The 12,541-nt window shown below is 37.6% G+C and overlaps 1 long non-coding RNA gene across 1 annotated transcript in view; it reads left to right on the top strand.

Annotated features, from left to right (window-relative positions):
- LOC106727159 overlaps positions 1-12,541 on the top strand; it is a 126,878-nt gene that overhangs the window by 24,568 nt on the left and 89,769 nt on the right. The gene's annotated exons all lie outside the window — the stretch shown is intronic.

Genomic DNA, 12,541 nt, shown 5'->3' with positions numbered 1-12,541 from the left:
AATATGCTTAGAACTTTTGAAAGACATTGCTATTTATCTTATTTTATTTTTTAAAAAATCTTTATTGTTGAAAGTATTATATATGTCCCCTTTTTCCCCCTATCAACCCCCTCTAGCCTACCACGACCCCCTGCCCCAGGCCCTAGCACCTCACTGTCTGCGTCCATGGGTTATGCATAAATGCATACAAGGTGAAAGACATTGCTATTTAAATACTATGACTTATTGATACCAGTATTTTTGTCAAATCTTATTATTTTGTTTCTGGAATAGTTCTATACATGCAGTGGCTGCTAAGTGTATTTTAATTAATGACAGTATTTATGACAAAGAGGACATCTTTTTAGACACTTGGAAGTTTTCCTACATGTTCTTATTTTGAGATATGTTTATATATAGGGCTAGTTTCACTCTACACTTACATTTTTCTCCAGAAGGCATGAAACCCAACATATCCAGTAGATTAGAAGTGGGAAGAACTGACGTGTAATGAATGGAGCTCATTTGACATTGAAATGAACAATTCCTGTTTTTAAATTACGTTTGATATTGTAATAGGGATGGCACTGGAAACCTCTTACCCCTCAGCTTTACGTCTAAATTAAGTGTTGTTTCTTTCCTTCTCTCCAGGGGCTCACTTATGTCGTCTTTCTATTGGTTTTTAAACAAAACTACGGGCAACTGTTTTGCACACCTAGTATGCACAAGCTCTGCCAAAAGGGTTAGTGGTATTTTGGAGCCATAGTTAGCACTTGTGCTTAAAAAAGGAAGTGCCTCTCCTCTCTCTCTCTCTCTCTCTCTCTCTCTCTTTCTCTCTCTCTCTCTCTCTCCCCTCCCCCCCCCTCCTTGTGTGGGTGTGTTTCTCTCTCTCTCTCTCTCTCTCTCTCCCCTCCCCCCCTCCTTGTGTGCTTGTGTGGGTGTGTTTTCCTCTATTTCATAGCTGCAGCTGTCATGTGTTCCCTTGGCCCATTTGAGCTGCTCTGAGCCACTGCCTCTGCCACTATTAAGACAGGGATGAGTTCTCAGAATGTCATAGGGGGCTTGTTTGGCTTTTAACAATGAACATAGAGTCCATGGAGGCTAAAAAAGACAAAAGAAACAAAATCTTCCACATGAGGTAAAACAACAGTTTGTGCCTTGTCATAAATATGTCATTTTGTGCCTCTGAGCCAGTCCCCACACCAGGTTTTCCGCTAAGCACTATTTCTCTCTTGACATAGGGGAACTGTTGGACACACACACACACACACACACACACACACACACACGAACAAGACGCAAACACAAATACACAGAGGAAGAGGGAGAGCGAGTCCAAGAATCAGACAAGGAAATCTGTCGCCTTGCTTTGATCTCAATCGCTGAATTCATTTAGAAATTAGAAATTTGAAAATACCTGATATAAGAAAGGAACTAGCAAGGTCTTTTAACTATATTTGTCTACAATCTTAAATTACCATTTGTTGGAACTATAGAGAACAAAAAGATGATGCTACAATTTGATGGAATTATACCTTGATGAAGAATAATTATATTACTTTAAATTTCTTTTTATATATTTTTATTGAATTCAGAGAAGAAGGGAGAGAGAAAAACATCAATGATGAGAGAGAATCATTGATTAGCTGCCTCCTGCATGCCCCCTACTGGGGATCAAGCCCATAACCCAGGCATGTGCCCTGACCGGGAATCAAACCATGACCTCCTGGTTCATAGGAATACGCTCAACCACTGAGCCACACCAACTGGGCTGTAAATGTTTCTTACTAGAATAACATCTCTTTTAGATTCATAGTTTTCTTTGGTGCTTGGATTTAGTGTCTAAAGCAAGTTATAACAGGAATGAGGTTGAGTATTTTTGGTGCTTATGTAAAAACTGAAAGCCTTGGAAATCTATTTGGATTAGTTAATCTTTAAAAGATTTCCCCCCACCCCCCCGACCCCCAATGAATGGTTATGAGTACTTTGCAGGATAGGTTAGTCAATCAGTCCATATGTCTGATAACGGCTAAGGTGACTCAGATTCTGGTGCCATGTTTGTGATAAATATCAATCAAAAAGTATGTTTGCTGCATGTCCTGGGTAATACACTCTTTATGTTTTTACTTTACCAGCACCTACTGGTATGTGGCCCTTATAGCCTGATTTAAGCTACATATAGTAACTCATTTAATCCTACTACTGTCCTTATTTTAAACACGAGGGAAGTGAGGCACAGACTCGGGTAATTCGTTCAAGGTTATACAGCTAATGCGTGGTGGCAACAGGGTTTTACCCAGGGAGCCTGGCCTCAGAAAGCTTCTTTATCATTGTATTTTGCTGCCTCTCAGGTACTAAGGGACTGGAATTTGGGAAGTTATATAATAGAGTCCATGTGGCTTTGAGAGGTGTGGTCTGAGTACCAATTGCTTGTAACTAGTTGTACTAAGCGATTGGAAGACATTAACTGGCTTTTATTCTCATAAAGCTTGAGGAAGAAAAAGAACGCAAACATAAATAATATATGTTAGTATTTACCTGTGCTTGGAGGGTTCAGGTGGGATAAAAAATGTGCCCCTCTTATCCCATCTCTCTTCCAGAACTTCTTTATGTTTCCAGATTGACTTTGATTTGTCTTTTCTGCCAGTCTGTGTCTCCCTCTCAGCATTCCTGGGGTGCCTCCGTGCGCAGGGCACAGTCTTCTCCCTCACGGTGTTGGCAGCCTGGATGGGGAGACAGATCTATGTCCTGCCCAGAGTGCTGGGGAAGCAGAGGTGGGGCCAGGGATGATGCTTGGTGAAATCTTTTGACTGAAAGGAGAATTACATTTAAAACCATGAAAAGTAATTTCTGTTTATAAAAGTAATTCTTTAGTATAGAAAATGTAAGAAGCGTTGGAAAAATGATAAGAAAAGAACTATTCCCTTTAAGCTTTGCATACAGAAAGAAATATATAAAATCTTGGAGTATGTCAAGGCTTTCCCTCCCCCCCCACACCCCAGGCATATATCTTTATAAATTTGGAATAATACAAAATACCAAATATATATTTGAATATTTTCATAAACATATACTATTCTTCTATACATGACTTCTTTTTATCTGCAAGTTCTTATTCTATTGTACTATAATTTTTTGTTGGCTATCTAGGTTGTTTCCATTTACTCACTACTATTAAATACAGTAATAATTCACATCTTTAATAAAAAATGTGCAAGTCTAAGTGAGCTAGAAGAATATGAAATTGTTTATATTTTTAGTTCATATTATGAAACTGCCATCATGAAAGAATTTGCCAATATGTCTTCCCTCCAGCAGAGTATGAACATGTGTATTTCAGTACACTCTTATCGATATTGGTGTTATATAATTTTTTTTGCCATTGTGATTGGACACAAATATTATCCAACTAGAGGCCTGGTGCATGAAAATTAGTGCACTCTGGGGGGTCCCTCAGCCTGGCCTGTCCCTTCTCACAGTCCGGGACCCCTCAGGGGATGTCCACCTGCCGGCTTAGGCCCTCTCCCTGGGGATCAGGCTTAAGCTGGCAGTCAGACATCTCTTTGGTGGCCCGGGAGCCCTTGGGGGATGTCTGATGGGGAGTGGGCCTAATCCGCAGTCGGACATCCTTAGTGCTGTCACAGAGGTGGGAGAGGATCCCGCCATTACCGCTGTGCTCACAGACATCAACCCAGCTTGTGACTGAGCAGAGCTCCCCCTGTGGGAACACACTGACCACCAGGAAGCAGCTCCTGTGTTGAGCGTCTGCCCCTTGGTGGTCATTGTGCATCATAGTGACTGGTCGTTCCTGGTCATTCTGCTGTTAGGGTCAATTTGCATATTAACCTTTTATTATATAGATAGATTGGGAGACATATATTGTCAATTTGATGTTTTATTTATTATACTCATTACTAGTAATAACTTTGAACATTTTTATATTTTTGATTACTGGGATTTCTTTTTGTATTAATAGAATATTTTCTTTCATCCACTCTGTGAATGTTTTTCATTAATTTATAAGAGCTAAATAATGTATTAACCCTATATTTATTATATGTGCTATAATATTTCTTAAATTAACTTGTTACTTTACTTTAACTTCTGTTTACATAACTTAGGCATGTAGAAGTTTCAAATTTTTACTTGGTCAGACCTATCTATTTCCCCAATAGAGATCCTATATATTTTTTATATACCTATATATTTCTAAATACCTATATATTTTTCTAGCTATATTTATACTTCTTTAGTGCATCTAAAATCAACTGCTCTAATTTTATTTTATCCAAATATCAAATAGACCGTAAATATTTCTTGACTTACCTGGGTGGTACTCACCCTTACCTCCCAACATCTTAAATTTCTGCCTTTTTAATTTATTAATTACTTATGTATTTGCATCTGTTTCTAGACTCTTTTTTCAAATATATTTTATTTTTAAAATATATCTTATTGATTTTTTACAGAGAGGAAGGGAGAGAGATAGAGAGTTAGAAACATCGATGAGAGAGAAAAATTGGTTAGCTGCCTCTTACACACCTCCAACTGGGGATGTGCCTGCAACCAAGGTACATGCCCTTGACCAGAATCGAACCTGGGACCTTTCAGTCCACAGGCTGACGCTCTATCCACTGAGCGAAACTGGGTAGGGCTCAAATATATTTTTATTGCTTTCAGAGAGGAAGGGAGAGAGAGATAGAAACATTAGTGATGAGAGAGAATTATTGATTGGCTGTCTCAAGCCCGAAACCCTGGCATGTACCCTGATTGGGAATCGAACCGTGACCCCCTAGTTCATAGATCGACGCTCAACCACTGAGCCATACTGGCCAGGCAGTATATACCTTTTAATAACCTCATCCATTTAACCTACTACATACTCTCCACCTCCAATAACTACCAGTCTGTTCTCTGTGTCTATGAGCATCGATTTAGATTCCACTTATTACTGAGATCACACATTATTTTTCTTTCTCTGACTTATTTCACTTCACATAATGCTCACATAATGCTATCAAGGTGCATCCATGTTGTCACGAAGGGCAAGATTTCATTCTTTTTTATGGCTGAATAATATTTCATTGTATATATACACATTTTCTTTATCTATTCATCTTTTGATGGACACTTAGGTTGTTTCCATATCTTGGCTAGTATAAATAATATTGCAGTAAAGATGGGGGTACATGTATCTTTTTGAATTAGTGCTTTTATTTTCTTTGGATAAATACCCACAGGTGGAATCCTTGATCATGTGGTAAGTTTATTTATCATTTTTTGAGGAACCTCTATACTGTTTGCCATATTGGCTGTACCAATTTACATTCCTATCAACAGTACACAGGGCTCCTTTTTCACTTCCTCACTAACACTGTTATTTCTTGTCTTTTTGATAATAGTCCTTCTAACAGCAGTGAGGGAATATCTCATTGTGGTTTTGATGTGCATTTCCCTGATGATTAGTGAGTTTAAGTATCTTTTCATGTGCCTGTTGGCCATTTGTATGTCTTCTTTGGAAAAATGTCTATTAAGATCTCCCCATTTAAAAAATCAGATTATTTGTGGGGGTTTCTTGCTATTGAGTTGAATGAGTTCTTTATATATCTACACTAATAAAAAAGAAACATGCAAATTTGTGTCACTCCACTACGCCCACCAGCCAATCAGGATGAGTATGCAAATTAACCCAACAAAGATGGCAGTTATTTTGCATATGCAGGTGCGGAGCGAAGACTGAAGACAACTGAAGACTGAAGATGACTGAAGACTGAAGAGGCTTGGCTTCTCTGCAGCCGGAGCGGAGAAGCCAAGCCTCGCTGCTGTGACCCGAGCGGAGAAGCCAAGCCTCGCTGCTGCGGCCACAGCGGAGAAGCCAAGCCTCGCTGCTGCGACTCGAGGGGAGAAGCCAAGCCTTGCAGCGGCCGCAGCGGAGAAGCCAAGCCTCGCTGCTGCGGCCGGACCAAAGGCCTGGGTTCTGGGTGCCAGAGGAAAACCAGAACCGGCAGCCAGGGGAAGGAAGGCCTATTGCACAAATCTTCATGCAACGGGCCTCTAGTTTTATATATTAACCCTGTATCAGAAATGATTTTGAAATATTTTCTACCATTCTGTAGATTGACTCTTCATTTTGTTGATGGTTTCCTTTGCTGTACAGAAACTTTTTAGTTTGATGTAGTCCAACTGGTTTATTTTGTGTACAGTGGGGCCTTGACTTACAAGTGTCCCGACTAACGAGTTTTTTGAGATACCAGCTGTCTCTCGGCCTGGGGCACCAGTGGGGTCCCTCAGCCTGGCCTGCGGGACCTGGCCAAAACCGGCTCTCTGACATCCCCTGAGGGGTCCTGGATTGTGAGAGGGTGAAAGCCAGGCTGAGAGACCCCACCGGTGCACGATCAGGGCTGGGAGGGATGCGGGAGGTTGGCCAGCCAGGGAGGGACTGTGGGAAGGCTCCAGGGCATGTTTGGCCTGTCTCGCTCAGTCCCAATCTGCCAGACCCCAGCAGCAAGCTAACCTACAAGTTAGAGCGTCTGCCCCTGGTGGTCAGTGCACGTCATAGTGAGTGGTTGAGTGGCCTTAGCATATAATTAGCATATTATGCTTTGATTGGTTGAACGGATGACTGGATGACCAGACACTTAGCATATTATGCATTTTTTTTATTGTTGATAGTATTACAGATATCTCCCATCCCCCTCCCAGCCCTAACCTACCCCTCTAGGTTTTTACTACCCTATTGCCTGTGTCCATGGGCTATAAATATAACTATATAAGTTCTTTGGTTTATCTCTTCTTATACCCCCAACCCCACATCGAAGTATATCAGTCTATTCCATGCCTTCATGCTTCAGGTCTAAATTGCATGGTCAATTCAATTTGTTTATTAGATTCCACAATTAAGAGAGATCATGTGATATTTGTCTTTCTCAGTTTGGCTTATTGTGTCTTTATATTTTAAATTCATTTCTTGTGTACAGTATATGGTTTTGGTGTGCTTTTTTATTCATTTTGAAAATCTTTGCTTTTTTACTATAAACTTTAGATAATTTATATTTAATATAATTATTAATATGGTTCAAGTTAGTTTTAACATCATCCTATTTATTTCCTTTTTATTTGATATATATTCTCTTCTTTCCTCTTTTCTATTTCCACTTGAATTAGTTTAGTTGAAATTTTGTAGCTCTATTTTGTATTATTATATGCTTTATTTCACATAGTTTGTGCATTATTTCCCTCAGAATGTTCTTTCAAATAGTATTAGACCAGTATGCATATCATAATAATCTTAGAGCTGCTTCCATTTTCTTCTCCAATCTTTTGCTCTATTTTTGTCGTACTTTTCTTTCCATGTTACAAATCTCAAATTGCTATTACTATTTTTTTAAACATACACTTATTTCTTAAAGAAACTTTAAAATGACTAAAATATCTATTATATTTACCACATATCTACAACATTGGAATTCTTAGATTTCTTTGTATCTTTACCTTTCTATATGGTTTTATTTTCTTTAGCCTGAAGAATTACTTTTAATATTTTTAAAAGGAAGTTTGATGCAAAAAATTCTCTGAGGTTTGTTTTTTCTAAAGTATACTTCTTTTGCATTCATTTCTAAAGATATTTTTTCAAGTATACAATTCTAGTTTTACTGTTTTTTTTTACTTTAGCATTTTATTTGTTTATATTTTTATTAAATTTATTGGGGTAGCATTTGTTAATAAGATCATATAGATTTCAAGTATACATTTCTATGATACATGATCTGTATATTGCATTGTGTGCCCACCATCCTATTTCAGCACTTTAACAATGTCATTGCATTGCCTTTTGCATTACATTGCTTTTGACATCTGAAATTATTTTTATCTTTGTTCCCTGTTTTATTTACTATGGACTTTTTCACTGTCTGCATTTACAATTCTCTCTTTATTATTAGTTTTCAGCAATTTAATTGTGATGTCTTGATGTGATTTTGTGTTTATTCTGATTGTGTTTAATTATAATTTTCATCAATTTTTGAAAAATGATGACTATTATTTCTTCAAATATTTTCTCCCCCCATATTCTGATGGTTACTGGGTTAGACACAAAGAAATATCTGTGATGTGCTGTGAAAGAATGCCTGTGAGAAATAACAGCAAAACAACTGCAATTTTAATATTGCTTTATAATTTTGCAAATTATTATTTACATTTAATATATTATTCAAACAATTATGAAGACTAGTTCATATACTCAATTACCTCATAATATAAATGAGGGTGATAGACAGAAAATATCTATAATATGTTGTGATAAGTTCTTGCAATGAAGGCTTGCATTCTGCACTGTGGGAAAGCAAACATAAAGAACTAACTGCTCTGCTGTGGGATGGCTGATCGGACAAGCATGGCCACGTTTCAGCTAGGTATTAAAGAATGAATATAATATACTAGCTAGGGAAAAAGAGAAGAGAGATATGTCATATACAGAGAAGAACATTTGAAAAGGCTTCAAGGTTGACATGGGACTTATTCTTTGGGGAATGGTGAGCCATTTGTGTGGCAGAAGCTGCAGTGCTAGAGTTGTGAAGATAGAAGTATTAAACAGGTAGGCTGGCTCCAGATTGTGAAGGTACTTGAGTGCTATGTGTACAAATTTGGATTTTGAAATAGAGGTACTGTATTCTTTTTATGGTAATTTATTTTATAAGATATCAAGGAAAGGGTGATTCAATCAAATCAGCAAGTAACAGTGGCATTTTTAAGCAACTTTGATACTGAACTAGCCACAGGGGTTCTCTTTTGCCTCCTGATTTTCCAAATCTGTCTCAATTTCATATAAACTAATAACTGTGGGTAGACTTTTATTGGCATATTACAGTCCCCTGAATGAGAAAATGTGACAGATAAGCTAGAGAACTGCTTTAGTTTTTCTCCCATGAGACAGAACTCTGACCTTGTATTTTGAGTTTGGGGTGTTTGGGATGTTGGTGACTTTTTTTTAGTTCAATGACTTAGTTGACTAAGCTAGGAAGGAACTATCTGAAACCGACATGGACTCTTGCCAGAAGATTAGCTAGGGAAATATTAGATTTTCCAAATCCAGTCTCTATCACTTTAAAACAGATAATTTAGAGGAGAATAAAATATCTTGAAAATTAATGGCAATTTTGAAATAGAATATTTTGTCAAAATCAAATTCATTTCATTAAATGCTTGAGAAGAATGCAACGAGTAAATGAGGTATGAATAACTGTAAGATGGGACAATTACCACCTCAGAAACAATATATTTGTAAAGTTAATTCTTCTTGAACATGAACAATCCCCTTACACTTGACCCCTTTCTATTGCCTCTTCCATGCTTGAACTCTCCTTGAACTTTGAAGATCCATCTTGAGAGTATGATATGGCCATCTCTTTTGCATCTGGTTATTTTAGCTCCAATTTGCAGCCCTAAAATGGCAATTATGGTGATGTATTGCAGAAGTCACCCGACATGGATTAGTATCGGGATCAGCACATTTATGCACAGGAGTAGTGAATGGAGACTGCAGCTATGATTTTAAATGACTTGATTAATTCTGAAACAACATTTCAGAGTCCATTAGGTCCAGCAGGTGTTGGGGTGCAGACTGTGCTTTTTTCCTAAACAGCATATTCGATTAAAATGCCAAAGTATTTTGGATTCATCTATTATCTTTCCTAGAATAGTTTCCTTTCACTCTGTTAAATCCCATTAACACTCACCACTCCTCCTGAAAGAGATCCTCTCCTTGTGCTTCTACCCAAGTTCTCTTGTATCAGTTACTGACCGCCAGCTCTGTCTGAGCCACTTGAACAATGTGTTCTGTTCTTGTTTAAGGGGGTATTTACATGACAAAACTCCTGCTAAAAGCTCTTGCTAACTCAGGTCAAAATAAGGCCAATTGTGGTGTATATTCTTAGGGCCATTTCATCAGCAACTCGTGTCAAGGTTAGAAATGTGTCTGGTTAATGCCTTGGTTCAATGCTTTCTTTTACTACTAAATATACATGTACATGACATTATGCATCTCCCCTCTGCCCTCCACCCCATCTGGATGTCACTGCTCTAATAAAAAACATGTAGGGCTGGGCTTTTCATTTAAGTTCTTTGGGTTTTGAAATTCCTAGATTCTTTGTCGGTTTTCATGGATTCTAAGGTATCTTTCTTTGAAAAATTCTGACAATGGGCCTTTCACGCTTCATCACTTCCAATTCCTTTCTTTACAGCATAAAGAGCATTTCAATGGTTCAATGGTACAACATTTGTACAATAATCTCAAAATGCGGTATCATGAATTGTTCTGTCATCTGTTCCCCTAGCACAATGGGCCTGTCTCTATTACAGCACATAGCAACGTGTATTCTAGCTATTTTTGTGTCACTACATTTGTCCTCCTTAAGAGTCACATTTTATTCTTCTGTCTTTAGCCCTGTTGCACATTTATCCATCCATCCTTCCACCCATCCATCCATCAGTCTATCTACTTAACACATGTAGAGCCTTTATTATTATTGTTGTTGTTCTTTGCTAAACAATGTGCTACATATTCAATAAATATTTTTAATTTCATTGAATTAATATACTCTTGGAAACCAAACAAAAACAAATCATACCGTTCTAGTCACCTAAAATTAATGCTTCTCTTATAAGTATCTAATATAATGACAATATAATAAGTATATAAAGTATGTATAAACAGGAGGCAGGACACTTGATTATTAGTATCAACTTTTTTTTTTATACTAATGGTTGAGTTACTTGAACAAGTCACATAATCTCTTTGTGAATTTTTTTCATTGTAAAATATAGATGAAACTTATTTGTCCTACCCAACGTATGGTGCTGTTGAAGGGGTTGAATAAAAGAATATAAGTGAAAATATTTTGAAAACCATACAAAAATACTACTTGGTATGATGATAAAGATGGTAGTTGAAAGTATATGGCTGTGTTTCACATGTGGTATTCCTGGGATTAATGTCTTCCACAGCAAGAGAGCTAACGTTCATTATGAAGCTGCTATAGGTAAACTGATGAAACTATTCTGTTGTTCAAACCTTCAAATTATCAATTTGTGTATGCTTTTAATATGATGACCAATATAAATTTTATTCACAAGAAATGGATACCATGTTTAATAATAACAGTTCAAATTTTTCTGTTTTACTAAAAGGAGCAGAGTGTAAAAATAGAATACAGATTATTTTAATGTTGAAAACTTGGATCTAAGTTACCTAATAACTTTCTATATTGGTTTTAAAACTATTATAATTTCAAAGGATAGATCATAATTATAGGTTTTTAATTCCCAAGCTTAAACATTGAGACTTTTAAAAAATTTTGTTCATCTCTTCCTGCAAATTTGGCAACAACTGAGAAATAGGACATACAAGTCAGACAAATAGAAATCCTTATTACTCATAACAGCTGAACTAGTGAGTATTACTTTAGATTTATGGCCAGAGAGGGCTTACTAATATATCACTGGATGAGCCTTTCCTCTCTCCTCAGAACTACAGGCCCCATCTTGCACAGGTAGGACTTGATCTGCTAAGCTGCCGCATGGGAGAGTGGCCCCAAAGCTTGCATCCTGCAGTCAAGCTGGCTCTTAAAGAGAGGGACCCAGAAGATGCTGTATTGAATGTACTCAATTACTTCTCCCAAATTCCTCCATTGGATCAGTCACTCTTCCCATGAGAGGAGTAACTTGTCCATGCTGCACTAAGCTGCCGCATGGGAGAGTGGCCCCAAAGCTTGCACCCTGCAGTCAAGCTGGCTCTTAAAGAGAGGGACCCAGGAGATGCTGTATCGAATGTACTCAATTAGTTCTCCCAAATTCCTCCATTGGATCAGTCCTCTTCCCATGAGAGGAGTAACTTGTCCATGCTGCGCACCCTGGAGAACAGAGTGGAAATGTCCTCCTTTAGATGGAATCATGGGTAGTAACTGTCCTCAACACATCATCATCATCATCATCATCTGTTACACACTGAGCAAACTCCACCACAGCAGAACCTCAGGCGGCCCCACCAGGGACATTGTCTACTGAACATCCTGAGGAAGAGAGGAAAGACCTTGCCTTTCCATACGTACCCCGACCCTTACACTCCCACCCGCCTTCTCTTTCTAACAATCTAACCAAGAGTTCGGTCTTTTTGTTTAAAAACTACAACAGAAATAATTGTTTTTAAACATAGAACAGTCCTATCTTTTGCTTTAGGAAGTTGGACTTATTAGTTGCTAAGATCTCTTTCTGTTGAAAATATTTAGTGACTCAGAATTAGTACCCATGTAGGGAAATCATGAAGTTGCTCAAAAGTAGATTTTGCTCTTTTTAGTCATGATTTCTTCTTCTTTCTACTTTCATTCCAGAAAACTAAGCTTGTTGATTTTAAATAGTGGATGAGCAGGTACTTCAAATCTCTTAATAAACATCAATAGTAAATTGGTTGATTACTGTTGAAAAGAACAAAAAGTATCTCATTCCAGAAAACTAAGCTTGTTGATTTTAAATAGTGGATGAACAGGTACTCAAATCTCTTAATAAACAT

The sequence above is a fragment of the Myotis brandtii genome, unplaced genomic scaffold (genome assembly GCF_000412655.1).
Source record: "Myotis brandtii unplaced genomic scaffold, ASM41265v1 scaffold111, whole genome shotgun sequence".
Taxonomy (NCBI): Eukaryota; Metazoa; Chordata; class Mammalia; order Chiroptera; family Vespertilionidae; genus Myotis; species Myotis brandtii.
This window is presented reverse-complemented; position numbering and strand designations above follow the sequence as displayed.